Source organism: Neofelis nebulosa, chromosome 9 (genome assembly GCF_028018385.1).
Source record: "Neofelis nebulosa isolate mNeoNeb1 chromosome 9, mNeoNeb1.pri, whole genome shotgun sequence".
In the NCBI taxonomy this organism is placed as follows: domain Eukaryota; kingdom Metazoa; phylum Chordata; class Mammalia; order Carnivora; family Felidae; genus Neofelis; species Neofelis nebulosa.
In genome coordinates, this window is record NC_080790.1 from 41475004 (window position 1) to 41496631 (window position 21628).

The window sequence follows — 21628 nt, forward strand, 5'->3', positions numbered from 1 at the left end:
TTTAAACCTTTTTATTAAAATAAAGGTATGACAATTAGTACTAATAACATACTAGTTACTTGAATAAGGTGACATATGGGGACATGTGGAAAAAGGTTTAAATGCCAAGGGACAGGTCCACCCCCTTTCATTGGAGCCAATGGCACATGGCTGCCAGGTGCCATAGTCAGTCTCTGCCTATCTCCAGTAACCCAGGCTCCTGGAGAGATTTTAACATCTTGGGGGGATCTTGAAACTTCCTCTGGTTTACTCACTAATTTTAATCTTTTTTTTTTCCTTCTCAGAAACAGAAAAGCTAAGAAAACCACATATATTCACTCTTAATCTGTACATACTCTTCTGAGTACACTTTGGTTTTCCTTTTACTTTTCAGGAGAGATTGCCTATCCTGTTAATGATATAAAAATGACTTAGGATGAAGTCCTTTAATAGCCAAAAGTTGATTAGGCTATTGTCTCTCAGCAGTTAAAAATAGTGCTTTAGAGGGGCGCCTGGGTGTTTCAGTTGGTTGAGTGTCCAACTTCGGCTCAGGTCATGATCTTAGGGTTCAGGAGTTCGAGCCCCGCCTCTGGCTTTCTGCTGACAGTTCAGAGCCTGGAGCCTGCTTTGGATTCTGTGTCTCCCTCTTTCTCTGCCCCTCTCCTCCTTGTGTTCTCTCTCTCTCAAAAATTAATTTTAAAAAGTAGTGCTTTAGACTGCTGGTTGTCAAAGTGTGGTCCCCAGAGCATCAGTATCAGCATCATCCAGAAACTTGTTAGAGATAGACATTCTTGGCCCCCACTCAGACCGGCTGACTTAGAAGCTCTAGGGGTGCAACACTCTGTGTTTTAACAAGCTCTCCAGGGTATTCTGTCTGATACATGCCAAAGTTTGAGAACCACTGCTTTAAACCTTCAGCTAAGGGTCTAAAAGGAATAAATACCTCCCTCCCCCATTTTTTCCCCTCATGATTATTTTAAAGACTTACAAGACTTTAAAAACAGCACATACCTGTGTTTAAGCTGTCATACAACAGTATTAGAGCAAGACATGATTAGGTCACTTAGTAGCCAGAAAGGCACAGTACAACAGGTATTAGACCTGACCAGACCGGAAGTTGGCTTTGTGTTCACATCCTGCCTCCACCATTTACTCCTTGTGTGACCTGGAGCACTCAGCCTCTCAGTGGTTCTGATCTCTCCTCTGTAACACTGAGATCATGGCAGTACCTATCTTACGGGAAGGGTTGTTGCTAGAAATGAAGGGCTCATTTTGAGAAGTGCTTGGCATAGTGTCTGGCACACGATGAGTGCTCTGTAAATGATTGTTAAATATAAAAAATGAACTTGGAGCCAAAGATTTCATAATCTGGGATAGTCCCCTATGAGAGGGACACAGAACAGGTGGGTGAAACAAGTCACACCCCCTCCGGAGTGGCCTTTGCCACTGCCTGTTGATGGCCACTGTCTGCATCTATCAGGCCATTGCTGTTCTCCCAGATGCTGAGAGAGAAAACTGGGCCACCAATGACTGCAGAGGACAGGAAATCTGTATATATTTAAGCAGCATTAACACCTGTGCTGCTCTGAATCCTGGAGAGGGAGGCAATAAGAAATGCACTTAGCCTTCATCGGGATGTGGGCGGTGTCTGATATCCCATGCCATAATATGGCCAAACCTTAGATGTCAGAACTTTCACATGTACTTCTCTCAAAAAAAATCCATTCAACATGAACTAGGCACCAACATCCATTTCTGTTGGTTGTTGGTATATACTCGATCACTTGGCAGTTTTGATGTATTTTAACCCAGCTTTCAGCTTTCTGTAATCTCGCTTCATCAATCCTTCTCTGCTCAGGCATGTCTGCCTTCATTTGGCAGACATGGCAGGTTTTTCATTTCCCCCATGTAAATGACTTGTTTATTACAGTAGGTGTCCCTGGTCTTTGGAAACAGCTTTCAGATATCCTCACATAGAGCTCAGAAAGGGCTTCATGAATAATAATGCCCAAGTAAACCTGAGATGAGCTTGGACGTTGCCTCTTTGAAATTCATACATCATCCTAAGTGCCATCATTTAAATAGAAAATGTAGAAGGTTTCCTGGGAAGGCTGAGTCTGAAATATGCTTTCTTTACGAAACTTATCATTTCAGCACAAAACAAACAAACAGTGGAAAGCAAAGGTGGGAGTATGTGATTCCTGGTATGTGTTTTACTTGAGCATAAAATTTGTTTTCCTGATTGTACTGGGACTTTTCACAGCCCCTGGTTTTAACTTTTTAATTTGCATTTCTCTTTCTACTAAACGTTTCTCAGCTTCCTTTGAATTTATGGTAAAAGCCACAAAACCAGAGATGAGAAGACAGCCATCCAAGGTAAGTTAACTCTCAATTCCATTTGTCTTGCGAGACAAAAGAGAATGGTTGATTCTTTTGTAGCATGGGCTTCAGTTTCTGTCTAGACCATAGGTCCTCAAACTTGGCTGTACACTGGAGTCACCTGGAGTCTGTTATAAATACCGATGCCCAGGATCCATCCAAGCTGTTCTGGTCTGGGAGTGTCCTGGACACTGATTTTTTTGAAGATGCCCAGGTGATTCTAACATGCAGGAAAGTTTGAGAACCACAGTTTGGCATAGTGTCTGGCACACGAAGTTTGACTACATGGATTTGGAGGTGGCCAGCCATTCATGGAGAAAATCCTATGACCCAACCAAAGTGTATTTAAAGGTGGACTGAGTGGCCTCTGGGGAGAAAACCCATCCGGAGGGAGGAAGGAGCCAGTCTTATGCAGGTTCGATTCTGCTTCAGGGTATATTCACTTCACTCTGTCCCCTGCCTCCTGTGTTGGTTGCAAAATCTCAGATCTCCTCGAGGCTGGAGGTCAGTGGCGTAAGGGGCCTGGTGAGTCAGAGTGGCCTTCTGCAGAGACCTGTGTCATTTGCAATGGGCAGTGTGGTGTCAGGAGAGGTCTGCACCGTGGGGTCTGTGGAGCAGATGCTGCATCTGGCAGAAATCCTGGGAGAATGGCAGATTTGTCAGAGCGCCGAGGTCCCGTACATTGGCAGGTAACAATGCTTGAGCTCCAGGTGTGTATCCACCAGCAGGTGAGGCCTGGGGACTCAGTATAGTTTATCTGTGTAAGTAAGGATGCAGATATAACTATACTGTTCTATACAGAAAATCAGAATGCTACCTTTCTGACCAGATGGGCTTAGCTCCCCTGAGGAATGGTTAGATTTTAATAGTATGCCCTTTGTCTGAATTGAGGAAATAGCCACATAAGAAGGTTTGGGCCATTGTTATGGAATTGCTGTTAAAGAGATAGCTCATTAAATCCTTCAATGGTCCTCACAAGGCCCCAGGTGATAAATTCCTTTTGGAATTCAAGAATGAATCTATTTTGAGTACTGGTATGCCTCCATTCCTGAGATAATAAGAACTTTGCAAACCATTACGATTCCTGCCCTCCTCTCCTCCTCAGCCTTCAAGAATCTCAAAACCGAATACAATGCTTACTTGCAATAAGTATAACCTCTGGTGTTAACAACTTTGAGTCCTTCTCATTACAGCTTTGCTGTGGTTTAATAAATTTTTCTATGTGAGTCTTTGGTTTTAAACCACACTAAAATATTTTTGTTTTTATTGTTTAAATGTTTATTTTATTTATTTTGAGAGAGAGGGAGCATGAGTGAGGGAGGAGCAGAGACAGGGAGAGAGAGAATCCCAAGCAGGCTCCATGCTGTCTATGTGGGCCTGGGGTGGGGGTGGAAGGGGTAGGGGGGTGAGGTGGGGCAGGGCTCAAACTCTCGAACCTTGAGATCATGACTTAAGCCAAATTCAAGAGTTGGAGGCTTAAACGAATGAGCCACCCAGGCTCCCCCACATTAAAATATTTTTAAAAGAAGAAAAGGGAAAATATAAAAATCTTGATTAAATAGTATCTGATTTTTTAGTTTTTTTTTAACAGCTTTATTGTAGCATTATATACATAATAAACTGCACATATTTAAAATGCAATATTTGGGGGGCGCCTGGGTGGCGCAGTCGGTTAAGCATCCGACTTCAGCCAGGTCACGATCTCGCGGTCCGTGAGTTTGAGCCCCGCGTCAGGCTCTGGACCGATGGCTCGGAGCCTGGAGCCTGTTTCCGACTCTGTGTCTCCCTCTCTCTCTGCCCCTCCCCCGTTCATGCTCTGTCTCTCTCTGTCCCAAAAATAAATAAAAAACGTTGAAAAAAAAAATAAAAAAAAAAAATAAAAAAAAAAATAAAATGCAATATTTGGTAAGTTTTGACATAACATATATTCCTGAAACCATTACCACGATTGAGATAATGAAAATATTCATTACCCAGCCCCTCCCCAAGTCTCTTCCTGTTCCTTTGTAATCTCTCCCTGTCCCTAGGCGGCTTCTGATCTGCTTTTTGTTACTATAGATTGGTTTGCTTTTTCTAGAGTCTCACACAAGTTGATTCAAACATTATGTTCCTTTTCTTGTCTGAATTCTTTCACTCAGCGTAATTATTTTGAGATTCATTAATTTTATTGCACACATTAATAATTCATTTTTATTGCTAAGTAGTATTCCATTGAATAGATACATAACTAATTGTCTCTACTCAGCTGCTGATAAACATTTGGGTTACTTCCAGGTTTTAGCTACCATACATACAGCTGCAATGAACATTCATGAACAAGTCTTTGTGTGGACATATGCTTTCATTCATCTGGAGTAAATACCTAGGAGGGGAATGGCCAGAATGTTTGGTACGTGCACATGTAACTATTTTATTATTATTATTATTATTAGTAGTAGTAGTAGTAGTAGTAGTATTTGATGTTTATTTATTTTTGAGAGAGAAAGTGTGACTGTGTGCAAGCCAGAGAGGGGCAGAGAGAGGGGGGACAGATGATCTGAAGCAGGCTCTGTGCTGACAGCAGAGAGCCCGATGTGGGACTCGAATTCACAAACTGTGAGATCATGACCTGAGTCAAAGTTGGATGCTTAACTGACTGTGCCACCCAGGGGCCCCACATGTACCTATTTTAGAAACTGCCAAAATGTTTTGTGAAGTGGTTGTACCATTTTACATTCCCGTCAGTGGTGTATGAAAGTTATCATTGCTCCACATTCTCCCTAAAATTGGTATGATCAGTCTTTTAAATTTTAGCCATCGTGATAGGTAAGTAGTCCTATCTTATTTTGGTTTTGACTTGCATTTCCTAATGACTAATGATGCCAAATATCTGTTCCTGTGTTTATTTGCAATTCATATATCTTTGGTGAGATGGCTATTCAAATCTTTTGCCGGTCTTAAAAAACTGAGCTCTTTGTTTTCTTATTATTGTGTTTTGAGGGTTCTTTATATGTTCTTGGATATAAGTCCTTTATTAGTTATGTGATTTGAAAATATTTTCTCATAGACCGTGGCTTGTTATTTCATAGAATCTGATTCTTTGTTTCTTTTTTAAGTTTATTTATTTTATTTTTGAGAGTGTGAGAGGGGGAGAGGAAAGGGCGGACAAGAGGGAGAATCTCAAGCAGGCTCTGCACTGTCAGCACGGGGCCTAATGCAGGGTTTGATCCCATGAACTGTGAGATCATGACCTGAGCCGAGATCAAGAGCTGGACACTCAACTGACTGAGCCACTCAGGCGCCCCTAGAAGCTGACTGTTAAGTTTACCACTTAAGTCACTACAGCACAGTCCAGGCATGTGAGACTAAGACAGTGGTGTTCAAAATTACGACCCTGAGACAGACATCATCTTGCCCTACGGTTGTCTTTACTCAATGGCCTGGGTTAGTGTTACTGGCCCTAAGCTGTGTCATCTTATAAGCCTCACTTTGCCTCTGTCTCCTCCAGCCTCTGCCTGCCTCTCAGCCATTATCAACATATTGATACCTGCTCACTGAACAGCCCCTTATTTGCTAAAATAGCACCTATTAATCTTTGATCCGCATGATACACAAGAGATGGGAAGAACCTCATCTTTTTCTCAAGAGACTAAAATCTGGCTCTGCTGGGCTCGCGGAGAGGGAGAACTCAACAGTCTACTTCTTGTATTTAGGTTGAATCAAATGAAATTCCTGCCTTTTTTGGTTGGTCAAAATGTATCAACTATAGGTGTATTTGGGGTTGCTGTCTCAAAGTACTGCAAATTTGAGTGGCTTAATAGAAAGCAATTGTTTCACAGTTCTGGAGGCTAGAAGTCTAAGATCAAAGTGTCAGCAGGGCTGTTTGAGGGCCTTGAGGGACAATCTGTGCAGGCCTCTCTCCCAGCTTCCAGCAGTTTGTGGGTGATTGTTGGCCTTCCTTGGCTTTTGGCTGCACCACCCCAAACTCTGCTTTATCTTCATATGGTGTTCTCCTGAATCTGTGTCTCTGTGTCTGAATTTCCCCTTTTTATAAGGACACCAATCATACTGGATTAAGACTCTCCCTAATGACCTCATTTTAATTAATTATACCTGCAGTAAGCCTATTACCAAATAAGGTCACATTCTGACATACTTGGGTTAGGGCTTCAACATACAGATTTTCTGGGAATGTAGTTCAACCCATAACAATAGGCAGTTGCATATGGTTCAGTCTAACAAAAACTTTCAATCTACTTGTTTTTAGCTCCTGACTTCATTACGCCTTCTGCTTTGGATTGGTTCCTCTAATTCCTAAACTTCTCCAGGGCACCTTGGAGCCAAATTGGCTGTGTCTCATTAGTTTCCTCATCCCTCCACCCTATAGGAACTTAGCATTGACTTTCCTTCTCTAGGTCTGTTATGCCATTTGACATTCATCCAATATCAAATTTATTGAAGCTGAGTTGTTGTTTTAAAATTTTTGGTCTTAGCTTAGTCAAAATTTGGGGGCAGTGTGTAAGGATCTGTTCAGAAGTTCTCCTGTGTTTAGAATGGGAGTTTAGTGTCAAGACAATGGAGTTTGGATTCAGAACACTTAGGTTTGGGCTATGACTCTACTATTTACTAGTCCTATGGAAATGGACAAATTGACAGCTCATGTTCCTCATCTGCACAATATGAAAACAGTGTTGCTTGGTGTCTGCATGAATTGTGGAGAAAAACGGGAGGGGGGATGATTTTCATTAGCATAATTTGTGTATAGTAAGGCTTCATCTAACTAGTAATTGTTAGGACAGAAAGAATTATTTTGCAGTTGTGGAAAACTACAAAACTGGGTAATAAATATGTACTGAGAGGTTACTTTGCACAGTTACAGTTCTTAGCCTCTTTACACATTGACTCCTTTAATCATCACAACTACTGTATGAAGTAGTTACCATGTAGGTTCCATGAGAGAGAGGGGGAAACTGAGGCACAGATGGGCGACATTAATATTCTTTAGAAATCCCCTGCTCTGCACAAGACCCTCCACAGAACACTCTGCCCAACTCTCTTTTGTCACACTTCCTTTGATGTCAGGGAAAGTAATTTCTCTCTTCTTCATTTATAGTTTCTTTTCTCCAGGGCTCTGAATCCCTTCCCTCTGTATCTCAGGAAAACTCCCAGTGTCCCAAATTCCCTCTCACTCCATATCATGCCAGTTTCCTGTGTTTATAGGTTTAGCTTTTTACCCATCCATAAATGTACAGGAGTCTTTTAAAAACAGGAAGTGTTGTCTCTTTTATCTATCTCCATGGCCAATATTTTTATAAGAGTCAGGGACCAGTGGGACAGAATGAAAAATAAGTCAGTTGTTTCTGTGTTTATATCTAGAAATGGATTATTGCTTTGATAAATCTTTTGGCCTTTGAAGAGCCACTTGAAGGCTTCTTTGCATGTTCTTCCTGGTACTGCTAGTAGCTCTGGGGGTGACAGGACCAACACAGAGAGTGTGGGAGGGGAAATAGAAAAACAAGGTGGGAATTAATCAAGGCGCCAACGGTGATGTCTCCTTTCTTACAGACATGGAGTCAAGCCAAAGCTGGTGGAGGAATAAGTTTCAAATTGGTTGAGATGTTGAATCTTAGATATCAACGTAGACTGGAGTCAAGAGGCTGTGCCATAGGGCAGTTGAGTGATGGCAGGTGAGAAATGAGAGAAGCCTAGACTAGTTAGAGAAGAAAAAGGAAATGGTTGATTTTGGATCTACTTAGAGGGCAGAACACATGGGATTTGTGGTTAGTTTAGGTGTGGGGTTAAGGGAAAGAGAGGAGTCAAGGATTACCCTTAGTTTGGGAGCCTGAGCAACTTGGCAATGTTGGTGTCATTTACTAACAGGGCAGGAGCAGATTTGGGGGTAAATCCTGTAGTGTGATTTTAGATGTGATGTTTGAAATATTTAGATGCGATATTTTGCATAGGCTATGGGATATAGAAGCAACTATCTTTTTTTTGGCTGGAAGGTTTCCCTCTTTGTCTAGATTTAAAAGCTTTCTCTTGGTGTGAATTTTCTGATGTATAAAAAGCTGTGTAAACCAGGTGAAATGAGTGGTGGCATGGGTTGGTTGGCAACTCTTCCCACATCCATCACACACAGGATTTTTCTTGTACTAATTTCCTAATCAAAGATGGCAAATTATTTCATGCTGCCTGCCAAAATGAAAAAATAGTCCTCATTAACAATTTCATGCGCCATGCGTGGAATACTAATAAATCAATATGATTTACTAGAAGATATTTAATAGAAGTGCATTTTCATCACTAATTCTAATAAAAAATAATACAAAGATTTGATCAATATTGATGATATGATTTTTAATTTGCTTTACTATATAAAGCTGTTCTTTTCTTTTGGGAACAAAGCAAAGTTATTTTTGACTGGATATAATTTGTAGTAGAGCAAAGACGTCAAGAAAGATTAGTATTTGAAAGAATGGTCAAATAAAAATTTTATTCCTTAAAAGTTATAAAAAGTATTAGGTTATGCTTTTGGACACTACAACCTCGATTTGTAGATAATACAGCAAAAGGCTTGATGTCACTGCAGTTAATAGGTAACATCTCAGGTTAATTCAAAATTTGGTCTTTATTTGCATTTCAACTCAGCTCAAAATTAAATACATATAAAAGCCATTTTTGTCTTTATTTTTCAAAGCTTAAACTTACTTATGGCTTTCTAATAAATCCATCATTCAAAAATGGTTAATCCATAAAGTTGACAGATAATTATTAAACACATACTGTGTTTCAGACTCTGGGTTAAACACTGAATACACACGAGTGATAGGAATAAATAGACAAGACTTCATGGAGATTACATGATTGTTTTGGTTTCAGATATAAAGATATGAAGCAGCTCTCTATTATATAATTTGAAATGCTTACAAAGTTTAATAATTTGATATATTTTAAATATTGGGATATTATTTCTTATGTTTACTTATATTTTTCTGGCCAATTGACCTATGATTTAAAATGTCTTTTTGAAGAAAATAACATACAATGAATTGATTTAAAGCACATAACACGTGAGGATTTATCTCTGTTTTACAAAATTCTACTTAGCAATTCACAATTATTTCAATCATGTATGTCTTCCCTCTTCTTTTTTGTAACTACTAAATTTGAAAATTCACCTGGACAGTGTAATTAAAAAAAATCAAAGTTCCTATTAGTTTCTTTTAACAGAATTGTAAGATGCCAATAAAATCATTCAAGAAGCCAATATTAAAATATTCACAATTCTCAAGCTCCAAATCAAATTATGACACTCAAACCAAATGGAAAGCCTTTGAGTTGGGTTTTATTTATTTATTTATTTTTAACATTTTATTTTTTTATTTTTTTTATTTTTGGGACAGAGAGAGACAGAGCATGAACGGGGGAGGGGCAGAGAGAGAGGGAGACACAGAATCAGAAACAGGCTCCAGGCTCCGAGCCATCAGCCCAGAGCCTGACGTGGGGCTCGAACTCACGGACCGCGAGATCGTGACCTGACTGAAGTCGGACGCTTAACCGACTGCGCCACCCAGGCGCCCCTGAGTTGGGTTTTAAAAGTCATTTGTAATAAAACAATAGAACAGCACACTTGATGGAATAGAAAACTACACAGACTAAGATTTCCAAACAACATGAACATTCAGCTTTGTATCGAATCATTAGGATTATGCTTAGGCGAGGCATATAGCGTGCACTGTTGTGTGGCACAACATCAGTGTTGTCAGATGTCATTATAGTCATAGACTTATGGTCGTCTGATTCATTATGCCATTTTGTAGTCTCCACAGAAAAACTAAGACAGCTCCAAGTTCATTCTAATAAAACCCAAGTGAAAATTCAGATTAATAAAAACTCCAACATTTAAAAATTCATTTTTTAAAAAATTTAATTGAATGCCAGATGACTTCATTAAAGTAAAACATTAATTTAAAAATCTCTCCTGTGATAACATTACCAAATGAACCTTCACGTGTATTTGTATCTACAGATATAGATGTAGACACACACACACTTACAATTCCTACTTGAATGTATATCAAGATAGATGTGCTTCCATATTCTTTTTTTTTTTTTTTAAATCCAAGTTAGTTAACATATAGTGTACTAATAATTTCAGGAATAGAATTTAGTGATTCATCACTTACATATAACACTCCATGCTTATCCCAACAAGTGACCTCCTTAATGCCCATCACCCATTTAGTCCATCCCCCCACCCAACACCCCACCAGCAACCCTCAGTTTGTTCTCTATATTTAAGAGTCTGTTATGGTTTGTCTCCCTCTCTGTTTTTATCTTAGTTTTGCTTCTCTTCCCCTATGTTCATCTTTTTTGTTTCTTAAATTCCACATATGAGACTTCCACATTCTTTATGTCCATATGTTTTCCCCCTCTCAGGATGAATTTCTGATGATGAATAAAGAATTTATTCTGGGGGAATTTTCTAATAAGCTAGAATAAACTATTTGTATGGCCTTCAAGTTGCCATAATCTGGGCTATCTTGCTTGGTTAGAGTGTACAATCAGTTCTTTAGAACTCAGAGAGTCAATCACTGATTCTTGTCTGAGGGTGAAGGCCTGACACTTCTGCAGCTGGAGTGAAATCATGTCTCAGGAATAAGAATATCACACTTGGAGTCAGGAGCCCTCCCTTGGAGTTCTAATTCTGCTACCACCTCAATATACGAAACCAAAGCTTCCTCAGACGTTACTAACTTTTGAGTATATAATTAAATTATATTAATGGCCCAATTTCACTTTCTTCTCACTTGAATTATAAAAGACCTCATAATCCTAAACTAAATCCCTCCCTCGAGGGTATCTCATGCATTTAGTGACTATCAACTGGAGCTCTTCTTCCAGAAAGCCCCTCCAGATTGATCCACATTTGCATTTGGACTTCTCAAATGTATTGGAATGGAATTTTCTGCCTTTGTTATCTGTACTCTATAGCCACAATGCTTTGTGTGTTATGTGGTATTCTCTGAATCAAATGGGGTTTTCATATCAGCAGGAATCTCTCACTGCAGATGCTTACACGTAACACTATACCCTCTCTCTGGCAAAACAAAATCAAATGCAATGCCAAGCTCCATTTTCTTTTGTAGTTGTGGTTGCGACCTGTATGGCTGCACCATCCAGGAGCAGAAAGACAGATCATTCATCATTAAATGGCCTCAGATAACAAAGTAAGAGACATTCTGAAGTTTCTACTGAGGTTTTGATGAGAAGCTTCCTATGTCTGTCTAATTTTTGTCTGTGATCCCACTTTGCAACAACCTGTGGCCAGATTCTTTGTGTTAGAAGAATCATACTTCAGGTAAGAGTACCTAAACACAGTATCAGTATATTAAGGTGATCCAATGGTATGCACTTCTAGTTATTATCATCTGCTTTTAGCACTAGCTTTCCTTCACCCCCACCCTCCTCCCCTACCCAAAAAAAGATGTCTTAATTTCTCCCTTTTTTGGACCAGACAGCCACTCCTTCAAAAGTTCCATGTCTCCAACAGCACCTACAACTTAGGCCAAATTCTTTCCCTCCACTTCGGATAGATTGACTTCTTTAAGAGACATTACTCCTATCTAGTCACAACAAGATCTGTGCAGAACTCCTGGACCCCAGGAGATTTACTCAGAAATTTGGTATTCATCCACATCCAGAAAGAAACTCAGAAATTTCGAGAATAATTAGTCTTTTCTTAAAGTTTATTTATTTATTTTGAAAGAGAGAGAAAGTGTGAGTGGGGGAAAGGCAGAGAGAGAGAGGGAGAGAGATTGAATCCCAAGCAGGCTATGTACTGTCAGCGGAGAGCCTGATGAGGGGCTTGAACTCACAAGCGATGACATCATGACCTGAGCCAAAGTCAGTTGCTTAACCGACTGAGCTACGCAGGTGCCCCAAGAATAATTAGTATCTTAAACATGCTCTGATACTATCAACTTTTGTGTGTAATGCTGCATCAGAAATTATTGAGCCTTATGAAGGCTGATTGGATCACCCAGGATTTTGTCCTGCCCCACTTTCTGACAAAACTTACCACCCACCATGAGCAAAGTGAAGGTAGATAACGGCTGACTATGAAACATGGATCAGCTCTTTGATAGACTTTCATGCTGTTCCAGTACTGCTCCCACAGCTACCTCTGTAACTAGCTTAGCTCACAAGGTCCAAGAACAGCATAAATTCATCTGTGTCCATTGACAATCAAAAATCAGTAAATGAACTTGCTCCATAGTTGAGTATAAGTTGGCTTGCCGAATTATAAAAACAGAAATCCCCCTTGTTAAACGGATGCTGTTACCAATCAAAAGCTTTAAAGCCCCCTAGTAAAGGGGTAGGAAAACTTTAGAGGAAGGATAAAAATGGCAATGGAGTAGTGGCAAAGAGGCCCCAGATAATATCTGGCAAATGGGAAAAATTAACTGAAAAAAAACCCCAGCAGTTAATTAGAGTCATCTGCCATACTGATTTTTGTCCCCAAAACTTTCACTCATTTCCTTTTTTCTTTCACAATAGACCAGCCCAGGAAATAGTAACATCATCTCTGTTTCTCTTCCCCCAATGACATTGGATTTAAGTGCCTTATTGACTTAGGGACCAGACTTAGGTATCCTTCAATTTAAGGGCTCAAGATTTCTCCCATATTCTGTGAACTTCTGATGTATGTAATAATGCAGTGGAAATTTCCCATCATATCATCCCATTCTGAAAACACCTCTCTGACCAAAATATTTTCCTTTTAAGCTTGTTTTCTCCCACCAGTCTTTTAGATCTTCTGCAAAGTGAGATACCCCTCATATCTGAGCAGGAATTCTTTGTATGAGCTTACTTAAGCTCTGAGCACCTCTGCTCATCAAGGAATATTTGTATCTACATCTTCCCACACATTTTTTTTTTTGCCTCAAAGCATAAATGATGTCAGACTCACTCATTCTGCCTTCTAGTGAAAATCAGTGGAAGTCTTATCAATCCCCTCCCAAATGATCTGAAACTGCTTGAAGCTGGAGTCAATATTTTTCTTACCCTATTCTGCCAGTTAAAAACCAAAGTCTTGGGTCACCTGGGTGGCTAATTAAGCATCTGACTCTTCATCTCAGCTCAGGTCTTGATCTCAGGGTTGTGAGTTCAAGCCCCATGTTGGGCTCCATCATGGGCATGGAACCTACTTAAAAAAAACAAAACACAACCATAATATGTCAAAGACACACTTTCCTATAGGATCTTCAAATAGTAGGTACTCAGGCTTGCCTGTGCTATGTATTCTGTCATAATACATCCCACAACTCAAATATTTTTGTGATGCATTTTGTTACAAATTTCTTTTTTATAATAATGGATCTCAACAGGTAATTTCTGTTGACTTTCTTCCTATTAAGGTTTCCATTTCACCTAGACCAGAATTTCCCAAGACTAAAATCCAAAATCTTAAAAGTGATTTAGATTGCATTAGGTTTCCTGGAAACCCTGTTCTCGTTCAACACATTAGTGACCTAGTGTTAGCCTTTCTCTGCCTAGAAGCCTGCAAATAAGATGCTTTCATCTTGCTTCTCTAGCACACAGGGTGGCAAAACCCTCTGATGATTAATTATAGTAAAGCCAAGCCTGCCCTGAGCTGTCTATGATTTTAGGAAATGACATCTATCTCAGCAGGATAGAAATGACTTCTATCTCAGCAGAATAGAAACACTTTTTCTCCTGATTGGAGACTATCCTTAGGACCCACGAGCCCTGCAGCCTCATGATGCACACCTTTGCTTTATGTGGCCAGGTATGGTGGGGAGTGGAGACAATAATGTGTTTCAGTGACAAAGGTTCTTTCACATTTAACTGAAACTGACAATCCAGAACAAACAGTAGCATCATCTTTCTCTTTGACCAAAACACAATCCATTTTAAATTGTGGGGTTTTTTTTCTCTTGGTCATAGTACTGTCACTCATCCAGTACTAACTCCAGCCTCTTTGTTTTTGATAAAAGACTCAGAATCTCATGATTATCTTCAGGTTAACCACCCATGTGATTAAATCTCATGAGGTTCTCCAAGTCACCCCACTTGAAAATTATGATCTCGTCTCTTATTAGATGGGTCTGGTTCAAGACTCTCAGAGACATCTGAGATGAGGTTGTAGCATTTCCCTTTGTCTTCTTATATTTTGCTCAAGGGACCAAACTGTCCCCCTATTGCCCAACCTAGGGAGGTACCTCTTCTTTCCATAAATCTTTTAGCATTGTTGATTATGCACAACTGCAGAATCAGTATGGATTTTCACTTCTGCAATAAGCACAATCTTTTATATAATTCTACTGAAACTGCTATTAAAGTGTGCTGTGCAGTGGAAGCCTTTGATGAGGTTCTACATAATCTCTGGACATGCCCTTGTTTCTATCCCCACTTCTCTAATAATTTTCCCTGATACTTTCTGCTTTCATATAATAATAATGTCACTTCTAGTGCTTCCATGAGGGGCCAAGTTCTTCATATTGGATCCATAATCTCTCAGCAAGATGCTGCTGCTCCAGGGAAATAATATAGACTCATTGTCAGATTGTGTTGGCATCTCCCTGTCCAGGAGGCATGACCTACCCTAATGGCCACTGTTGAAGTCACTGGAGCATGCCAGTCAGCAATTACCCTGGTGGTTGTTAGTTTCTGCATCATTTTCTTGCTTGGTCTATTAATAAAGTGAAGGAGATTTGAAAAAAAAAATAGCTGTAACAGAGTGAAGAGGGTTTGATTCTCCAAATAGGTAAAGTATTTAGGTATTGGGTCTATGTTAGTTTGCTTGGGCTGCTCTAACAACCACAATCTGGGTGGCTTACAAAACAGAAATTTATTTTCATGCAGCTCTAGAGGTTACAAGTCTGGAAATCTATATGTTGGCAGAGTTGGTTCCCTCTGAGGGCTGTGAGGGATGACTCTGCTCTGGCCTCTCTCCTTGGCTTGCAGATGGCTGTCTTCTCTCTGTGTCTCTTCACACTCTCTTCCCTGTATGTGTGTCTGTGTCCAAATTTCCCCTTTTCATAAGGATAGCAGTCATATTTTGGGGGGGGGGGTTCTTTCTTTTTTTCTTTTTTAAATATAATTTATTGACAAATTGGTTTCCATACAACACCCAGTACTCCTCCCAACAAGTGCCCTCTTCAATTCCCATCACCCACTTTCCCCTTTCTCCCACCCCCAATCAACCCTCAGTTTGTTCTCAGTATCTAAGAGTCTCTTATGGTTTGCCTCCCTCCCTCTCTGTAACTTTTTTCCCCCCATTCCTCTATCCTATGGTCTTCTGTTAAGTTTCTCAAGATCTACATATGAGTAAAAATATATATCTGTCTCTCTCTGACTTATTTTGCTTAGCATAATACCTTCTAGTTCCATCCACGTTGCTGTAAATGGCCAGATTTGATTCTTTCTCATTGCCAAGTAGTATTCCATTGTATGTATAAACCACATCTTCTTTCACATTTAACTGAAACTGACACATTATTGTCTCCACTCCCCCATTTGTCAGTTGATGAACATTTAGGCTCTTTCCATAATTTGGCTATTGTTGAAAGTACTGCTATAAACATTGGGATACATGAGCCCCTATGCATCAGCACTCCTGTATCAATTACTCCTGTAATTGGGTAAATTTTTAGAAGTGCTATTGCTGGGTCATAGGGTAGTTCTATTTTTATATTTTTTTTGAGGAAGCTCTTTGTTTGAGGAAACTTTTGAGGAAGCCACTCTGTTTTCCAGAGTGGCCGCACCAGTTTGCATTCCCACCAACAGTACAAGAGGGTTCCCATTTCTCCACATCCTCACCAGCGTCTATAGTCTCCTGATTTGTTCACTTTAGCCACTCTGACCAGTGTGAGGTGGTGACAGCAGTCATACTGAGTTAGGGCCCATCCTAATGACCTAACTTTAACTTGATTATCTCTGTAATTTACAAATAAGTTTCTGGGGTTTATAACTTCAACATGTAAGTTTTTTGTGGGGAGGGATACAGTTCAACCCACAATGGGCTCTGTCTCCAAGTGCCGCACAGTTCACACTATAGACAATCATAAATATATGTACACCTTTGAACCCTAATCATGGACAGGAATAAAGTGTTTTTCCCCCCATGGGAGTTTTATTAACACTTAAAAAATTTAGTAAATATAACTTATATGGCCTGGCTTGACCCTCCCACAATGAAGCCCATGCATTGGACATATCCAAGTATTACTTTCAGTTATTAGAAAAAGATGAATAATACACTCTGTAACCTTGAGAATTTACAGAAACGACAAAGACGGTCATGACTAAGTGTCAGTACAAGTAGCATAGCTACTAAAGGAGATAGCCTCTCAGGAAAGGATAAATATGCATTTGGAAAAACATGTTGAAAGAGGTGTGTTTGAGCTTTGGAAGACAGATTAAGATGTAAACAGTTGTGGAAGGAGTTGATGGTAGAGAGAATTTCAGACAAAAAACTTATTTACACACTCTCTTAAGAGTTTCTGGGGACTAGATCATAAGGAGACATGTGGATACAGTAAGCTTTTCCTTTAGTGTTTGGGAGGAGTGTGGTATGTGGGATGGGATGGGATTGTGAAGGCTCCACTATTTATCCTAGAGATTACTGAACACAACTGAATGTTTTTGAGGAAAGGATGACTGAATGGAGTGGAGGGTACACAGTGAGGGGAGGTAGAGATGGCCCCAGGGTGTGTGTGTGTGTGGGGGTCAATGTAAAGAGGAGGGAGGCAGACTAATTTCATCTGAGCCTATAACCATCAAGTATGTTTGCAAAGTTATAATGATGTCAACACAGAATGTTGATAGAATGAAAACTATGAAGATCTCTAGTGGGCAGGTGGGGAAGTGTGTGTGTGTGTGTGTGTGTGTGTGTGTGTGTGTGTGTAGATAGAGAGGCAATGGTGTGAAAGAGAGCCAATATAGGAAATCAATGGATAGTGATGAGAAGGAAGCCTCCAAAATTCCTAATGTGATTATATTACTTAGTAAAATGGAGGAAAATAATCAAAATATTCAATGGAGTATTTTGCCCTGAAAGTTATTGCCTATAAGGAGCAGGAAATGGTGGGGGTGGGTTGGGGGTTGGAGGGGAGAGGTCAGTCAAGGGGCTCTTTTTGTAAAAATGAAACAAATTCACAGAACTACTTGACTCTCTAAACTGTTTCCATAAGGAACTTTGATAAAATTAAAGATTAAATTCATAAAAGAGTGGTAATAAAAACAGTGAGTTGTTTTCATCTATCAGATTGGAAAAGTTTTAAAATATTGACAGTTTTTCTAAAGGGCTGTTTGATAATGCATATTAAAAATGTAAGTTATATAATTTTATTTTTTTGCTCTGAACCCCCCGGTTCTGGACATTGACCCTAAAGAGTAAAGTATAACTATGTTTAAAGGCATGATCAATACCTTTCTACAATAAGCATACATGCCAGCTGCCATTTATGATGAGCCTTTTCATATGCTTGGCACTAATGGACAGCATCTGATTGAATTCCGATGGCAGCACAATTGCCTAGATATTGTAGATTCCTGTTTGTATACCAGGAAATAGGTCTCTTGTTTTTTCTCTCCTTCTTCTCTACTATTTCTCCTCTTTTCCTTCTTCCCTGCTCACTTACTCTTCTCTCCCCTCTTCCACCACTTTCTTTTCCTATATGCTAGGAGCACCAGAATAGGACCTCCCATCTAGCATGGAGTCTCACATTTACTTAACATATGTGATTAGATTCAATTCAAGGAATGGAAGAGGAGAGGAAAGCTCCCTTTTGCCCATAGAATATGTTCTATAATATAGCTTAAAAAAAAAAAAAGTAAATACTGTATTTTGTCCCTGTTTTTCTCAATTGATGAGAATTTGAGTAGAGGATAGTGGATGATCAGCCAGACCCAAACCTCCAAACATCCATATTGGAAAAAGTCTTAGTAATTAATAAGACTATGAACTAAAAGAAAGTTGGATACAGTAAGAAAACATGCCAGATTTGGAAAGATCGATGTGAACCCATAACTTTATAAGGAAATAGATATTCTAGCTAAAAAAGTAGCCCATGGCAATAATAACTTCAACAGTAGCCATTTTGCTATTGTTACTCTCATGTGTCTAGGGTCAGATTTTCATCTGTTTTGTTTTTATCCACTAAAAGAACTACATTTTCTTTTTTTTAATGTTTTTATTTATTTTTGAGAGAGAGAGAGAGAGAGAGAGAGAGAGAACAAGTGGGAGAGGGGCAGAGAGAGAGAGGGAGACAGAGGATACAAAGCAGGTTTCAGGCTCTGAGCTGACTCTGAAATGTCAGCACAGAGCCCGATGAAGGGCTTGAACTCACGGCCTGCAAGATCATGGTCTGAGCCAAAGTCGGATGCTCAACCAACTGAGCCACCCAGGTTCCCCTAGATTTTCTTTAAAAGTAGATGATTTCCATGTCTTCGCAGGAAAATTCAGATGGGTCTAGAACATCTTGCTGTTGCTAGAAAGTAAGGATGCTTTTAAGGCGTCAACCCACTAGTCAAAGCATATCAGGAACATATTTAAACTTATTTAGCTTGCTAAGCAAGGAAGAACACACTCCAGGGGAACCATTTGTGTCTGGGTAGAAGGGATTTGGGAAAGGTTTATTATAAGATTTGTGCTTATGCTGAATGATTTTTATGAGAGATTGGGGAAGCAGGGACCATCTCTAGATTGGATGGTGTCAAGAATCTAGGAGCAGTTCTCAGTAATCTTTGTTTAGAAGGTAGGAGGAATGAAGCCATGTTGGTGATCTCATTGGTAAGGAAGCAAAAATTACTCAGATCTTTTCCTTCCAACCACATTATGGCTTTAATTATGTCAGAAATTGTTTATCATAGCTTATGGTCAACAGGGATGATTTTCACTTTCTTAAAAATATTCAAGGCAGTGCTAAAAGAATAAAGGAACCGACTTAAAGGGTTTCCTATTGGCCAAGTTGAGACAATATGAGCATCAGATAGAGAATGATAATTACAATCATTAAGGCTATGAGGTCATTAAGATACTCAAAATTACAGGTTAATAAAAGTATATAAAACATAGCTATGATGAAAAAGGTAAATACAATAGAATATATTTAATTTTTATTGATTACATGTTTCCAATTAATACCCACAGACAGAAGTTTAGTACCTAAATGTTAAGAAATGTCATCCATCTAAACATTAAATAACACATCATTTCTGGGAAAGCAATACATTTCAAAAGTTTGAAACCTATATGAAAGGCAGACACTTAAAAATCTCATGATGTATCAAGTAAACCTTTATTATAAAAAGGGACTCTGCCTAATACCCTAAGGCTTGAGTTGAAATGACAGCACTCCACACGGTCGGGACCCTTAGCCAACCAAGATCAGTGGCAAAATTCCAGAACCTGCCATTTTATCTGATCTGAGATGTGATTCTTTTTCTTCTGTGACTGGTAAAATTACTTTGGCTCTGAGAAACTTTGACAAAACATAAAAACAAAAATCTGAGGGAGGAAGCAGCATAAGACTATATGATGAAATTAAAATTCATCATGATTTGAGCACATTTGTTATGGTTTAAAGTAAAAGCATAATAAAAGTTATTTAAAGCATTACTTTATTTTTTGTAATTTAATTTTTCAGAAAAATATGAAATATTATAATCATAATTTAAACTAAACTATTTAGAATATTTTATTAAATAAGTTCGTAACCAATTAATAAGTTTGGGGACATTTAATGTGTTAGATTCCAAATCCAGACATTAGTTATAAAGATACCATGTGAAAACTTAGAATAGTGGCTGCTTACTCCTTAAAAAGAATGTTAACTTTAGGGCGCCTGGGTGGCTGAGTCAGTTAAGTGTCTGACTTGGTTTCAGCTCCAGTCGTGGTCTCACAGTTTATGAGTTTGAGCCCCCCATTAGGCTCTGTGCTGACAGCCTGGAGCCTGCTTGGGATTCTCTGTCTCCCTCTCTAGGCCCTTTCCCCACTTGCTCTCTATCTCTCTGTCTCTCAGAATAAATAAATACGATTTAAAAAGAAGAATGTTACCTTTTTTTTACTGAAGTATAATTGACACATAATGTTACACTCATTTCAAGTGTGCAACATAGTGATTCCACAAGTCTATATGTTATGCTATGCTTACCACAAGTGCAGCTACCACCTGTAGAACAATAAGCCTTTAATGAAATAATACAATTAACAAATTAGGCATTATGAAATAGTAATGAATATTCTTCTTTATGTACAGAATTTTTTCAGACATCAAAGAATCTACCAACAGAGCAGGGGTTAGGATATAATAGAACTGAAAAGCAAGGTGTTGAAGAACCATTCATTCATTATCTTTTAAGATGTTTCCAGAATGAAGGTTCTTCTTTGAGAGCAGTGTTTCATCTACATCCCCTGTAGATGAATCCCCTTGTGATTCCATGGTCTTGGCCATAAATAATTAGGTTAGAGGAGATGATGTTTGTTTTTCTTGGCCTTTTCCTACTGGTCACAAAATGGTCGCCTCCGGATCAGGCAAGTGACCAGGAAGATTGTGCTCAGAGCTGTCCATAGAAGGGTGCAAGTTTAGGTTAACTCAGTCAGTCAGGATTGCCCCCTGATATGGCTATCTTTATATGGAAATCATACCTTTCAATGCCTGGAAGTTGCCAATCCCAACATCAGTTCCCAGGGGACATCCCATTTGCCAACTAATGAATAAATCTACTGCCACTGATATCTCTTTGGCTAGGAATATAAAGGAGGCTGGGAAAGCAAGAACTTATGTGTGTTGTTGTCTCTTGGAAAAAACTTGGACCATTTAATAAGGAAGACAAAAATGGATATTGGGTGACCAGTAGCTGTGTCTGGAGAGACACAATTGTACAAATAGGGTATAATCTTCCAATTGGGAAAAAGAAAAGAAAACTGGTGCACAGAGGGAAAAATCCCTGGAGATACTTACTCTGCTGTGCACCAAGCAAATAGAGCATTTGGACACAGAAAGATGCAATGTTTTGTGATCTTGGGTTGGCCTGTGGCAGATATAGTTATCAATTGTGCACCCTCAGAGCCCTTGACTTTATCTGCCTCTGCAAGTTCCCTCCCTTTTGTCTCTCACACTTCGTCTGTCTCAGAGGAAGCAAAGACCTAGTGTCTATTGAAGCATCCCTGCGCCTGCCCTGTGGACCACATCCATTTCGTCTCTACTGAATCCTTGTCTTTCCGTGTGCCTCCATCTCTGATTCTCCATCTCTCCTATCC

The 21628-nt window shown here is 39.4% G+C and overlaps 1 long non-coding RNA gene across 1 annotated transcript in view; it reads left to right on the forward strand.

Annotated features, from left to right (window-relative positions):
* Nucleotides 1–265: 265 nt before the first annotated feature.
* LOC131484834 (uncharacterized) overlaps nucleotides 266–21628 on the forward strand; it is a 48095-nt gene continuing 26732 nt past the window's right edge. Inside the window, exons 1-2 of the long non-coding RNA XR_009248464.1 lie at nucleotides 266–2355; nucleotides 4633–4747. This is a non-coding gene — a long non-coding RNA (uncharacterized LOC131484834). The remainder of the gene's footprint in view (nucleotides 2356–4632; nucleotides 4748–21628) is intronic.